Below are 4,367 nucleotides of genomic sequence, written 5' to 3' on the forward strand. Positions count from 1 at the left end.
AGTGCGGGAGCCGCGGGAGCGGGGGTGGCTGGCTGCCAGAGCGGTGTATTAATTTTTTTAAAAAAAAATTTGACCGGCGGTTTAAGAAGCTGTGGGAATGCGTGCGGGAGGGAGGAAAGACGGAAATGGGTGATTTTCCTTTTGTCGTTTTCCTTGGCCGGAGCAGTTGAAGAAGCTGTGGGAATGCGTGCGGGAGGGAGGAAAGACGGCCTCCTCCATCACATGTGAAGATTACATCAATGACAATAGGGCAGAAGTCGGCGTCGACAACGATGCAGGAGACGAGGCGGGCTGGTAGACTCTGGCGGGTTTGCAAGTAAAACTAGGGCAAAACCATGTAAAAACAATGTTAACACTAGTCCATGTTGATCCGAACCCGACCCGATATTCATAATGGGTCGAAAATCATGATCCAATCCCAACTAATTCTTAAAACGAGTTGACCCTAACCCAAAAATTCGAGCCGAGTTCAAGACAGGTTTTTGGGTCGTGTCAATTTTTGACAGCCCTAGGTATGGTACGTTGTAGCTAAGTAATAATCATAATTGATGAAATCTCTAATCAATAAACTATTGATAGATCTCAACTTCATAAATTTAATGAAGTTTGGACAGTTTAACAAACTAGTTAACATTTTGACACCAACAACTTCAAGAATGTAGCTCGGCTTGAACTATTTGTTTAGTGTTTTGGCTATTAATCAAGAGATATTGAATTCGAAGCTTTGATATATGATGTGAGTGTGAGTTTATCTTAATTGGCTCAAAAATCCAAAAAACAATCCTGTATTTCTCTACAAATACTAACTCTATTTAGAGAGTGTAGCGGTATTTTTTTTTTTACTTTAAAATATTTAATCAAATTTTCACAACATAAACTTAATTTTAAATTGAAATAACAGAGAAATGCGTACAAACTTTGTTTATAAAGTAAAAAAATTAACACATCTTTTTTCTTGAAATAGCAATTCTGAAAAGAAACAAAATCAGTATCTCTCACAGTGAAGCATCTAATCCAAAACAAAATGACCATAACATTCACAGCAACAAAACCAAACTTCAGAAGTATAAAAGCAAACAATTAATCAAGAATTAAACCATCTGCCAAGCCAGTACTCCAATTAGGCCAATGGCCAACACATAATCAGTCTTTCCAATTCTCCAAGAACCACTGGACTCAGGCTGGTCTGGCGATCCCGACCAAGATGTTGGGCTTGATCCAACAAATGGTACACTCATTGGGGCCGGCGCCGGCGCTGGTATCATCTCTGGGTGAACCATGACACGCACAATGAGTTTCTGTCCAGCCTTACAATGGCCCGATTGACCGCTTATGAAGTAGAAATAGCCGAATCTATCGAACCTAAACGTAGTGTTGCCATCAGTGAACCTCGAGAGCGGGTTCATAGTGTTGCATTCGTCGTAATGGCCTTTGTCGACGACCAACAATGAGTCTTTCTGGTACTTGAAATCTATGTGTACACAAGATAAAAGTTAAAAATATAGGATTTTTTTTTATTAGGCTCTAGTTGGAGAGAGATTATTACATGCGGAGTTCGAACCTTCTAGTTGGAGAGAAATTATTACATGGGGAATCCGGACTTAAGCTACATTCAAACTCCGCACGTAATATTTTTTCCTATTTGGAGCAACTGCAACAACATTCTAAAAAGAATACTATAAAATTATTTTAAGAAAAAAAATTATAAGTTTTTATAGGAATTCTAAAAAAAATAAATAAATAGAATCATAGCTTTTTCTTACTTCTACCATTTCTTTTAGTAGATTTTATTATAAAAATTTATTTCTCATCACAAAAATTTAGAAGAAGAGCAAAAAATTATAATAAAATAAAACTATATTTAATGTCTGAAAAATAAAATATGTAACTGTCGAGAAAGCCGTTGAAGGAGAAGAAAGAGCATACAAAGGGAGTCGCCGACGTGGAACCGGTTCCGGCCGGCCCACTGGTTGTACGTTTCCGACTCGAAGCCGGTCGGCTTCCTCCATCCCAGCGGTCCACCGACCCGAAACTGGGTTGCCGTTGCGGCGTCTTTCAGAAAAGCAGAAGCGGAGAGGAGAATGAGGAAGACGAAGAGCTTGACAGAGTGAAGAGGAGAGCGAGAAGCCATTGGAATTTTACGTCTGGTTATCGACAGAGAAAGGGAGGAAGAGAAGAATGAACTGCAAAGTGGCTTTTTCTCCTTCAGCCAACGCTTAATAGCCTGAAGAACGGTGAGGGAGAGTGGGGACGTGCATGCATGGAATGGCTTAATGGGATTGACCAAATCAACTATGGAAACCGCTAACAACTGTTTGCATTAGGGACGGTTTATTATTGTGGGGATCATTAAGAAAATTTTGCTGTATTAAATTATAAAATCATATGCAAAGCAAAGGACTAATCTTGATTAGCAGGCTAAAAATTAACCTGATGAGGTTTACTGGATCCATGAACCAGCTTAGCATTTAATAACCAAATTGATAATAAGGTTGAATTGAAATGACAATATTTTAGGGTTTGGTTAGGACCGCTGCAACATTTTTAAGAAAATCGGACAACGGCTTTATTATAACTACCAGATATCAGCAAATTTAGGCTTTGTTTGGGATGATTTTCTTACTGCTTCTTAAAACAGTTTTCTAGTATAAAGATTTTAATTTTAAAACTAAAAAGCTGTTTTAAGAAGCAATAAAAAAAGCCTTCCCAAACAGAATCTTAGTTGCAATAAGCAACTTTGTGCTGTAAAAATTTAGAAAGCAACAAGAAAGTAATCATTAAATGAAATTATATTTACGTTCTGAAAGGTAGACGAAGACCAAGCTGCCCCAAACATACTATTAGGCTTCGTTTGGGATGGCTTTTTTGTTGTTTTGTAAAGTTGCTTCTTAGTATAAAAATCTCTTCAAAATAGGGAAAGTAATGGTCTAAAACTATCACAAACGAAATGTTGGGACGACTTTATTACTGCTTCTTAAAACAGCTTTTTAATACAAATATTTTAATTTTTATATTAAAAATTTATTTTAATAATTAGAAAAAAAAATCATCTCAAATAAAACCTTAATTATAAATTTTGTATAGACTCAAGTCGAGAGCTATTATAATAATCAACTTTTATGGAGAGAGGATGACTTAGGATTGTGATATCATTATCATTAATAATATGGGATGTTAGGCATCTGCCACGAATGATGAACTTAATTACACCTTGTGCATGTGGTGTGCCCTCGTTTTCATTTAATGATTTATGGTATTAGAATTGCTTGAAATAAGTAATTTTGTTGTGTTCATTTGTCTCAAAAAGATTTTTCTTTAGATGAGGAAGATATCCTCGTTATTCTTTTGTTATGATTTTTATTGATATGAAGTCCTCGTAAATTTTCTGATCTAATCAATGCATGAAATATAAATTTTTTTTTCTCAAAATATAAATCGGTATTATTCTATCTTGTTCAGTTAAATAATAATTTGATTATATTTATATATGAATATACATGCATGTGTGTATATGAATATTTACAAGTGTTTATATATGTATGTATGAATATATAGATTGTGTATATTTTTATTCATATATTTATATTTATATGAAATATGTAGCGGTATCAAAATGGGTTTTTGGGTCGGGTTCGGGTTGAACTCGAGATTAACCCGGGTTCAAATCGGTTGACCCGAACCCAAGCTAATTTTATAAACGGATTGGAAATTCAAACCCGGACCGAACCTGCCGGGTTACTGAGCTGACTTGACCCATACCGCAAACCCGGAATATAGTCAATGCAACGAGTTCAAGCGCAAGCGGGTGTGGGGTGCGGTTGCGAGAGCAAGCAAGCGCGTAGTCCGGGTACAGAGTCAGGATGTGAGCACAACCTGCACAGGGTGAGGGGCGAGCACCGAGTCCGGAAGCACAGCTTGAGCAATGCGGGCGCCAGTCCGAGTGCAAAGTCTGGGCGCAAGCGCGAGAGGGCTCGCTACAATGGAGAGAGCTACGGGCGGTTACAATGTTGGATAGAGTGCGGGCATGAGCAGGAGCACAACGGCCTATGAGAGTGCGGGGTTACGCTGAAGGCGGGCTTTTTGTATCATTTCGGGTTTATGGGTCAACCTAAACCGGCCAGACCCAATTTTAGAAACGGGTTGGAAAACGAAACCCGAATATTACTCGTATGGTAAAGAAGTTAACCCGAACATGAAAATTTTCGGATCGGATTTTGCGTGGAGTCAAATACTGATCCTATAAATATGTATATATACATAGCAGCAGGTATATTCTATATTATATATGACTTCAAAAAAATTAATGTGTGAATAGTTTGTGTTCAGGTCAATAAAATAATTAATTAAAAAGCCTATTTGATTTAACT

The sequence above is a fragment of the Dendrobium catenatum genome, unplaced genomic scaffold (assembly GCF_001605985.2).
Source record: "Dendrobium catenatum unplaced genomic scaffold, ASM160598v2 fragScaff_scaffold_1451, whole genome shotgun sequence".
In the NCBI taxonomy this organism is placed as follows: domain Eukaryota; kingdom Viridiplantae; phylum Streptophyta; class Magnoliopsida; order Asparagales; family Orchidaceae; genus Dendrobium; species Dendrobium catenatum.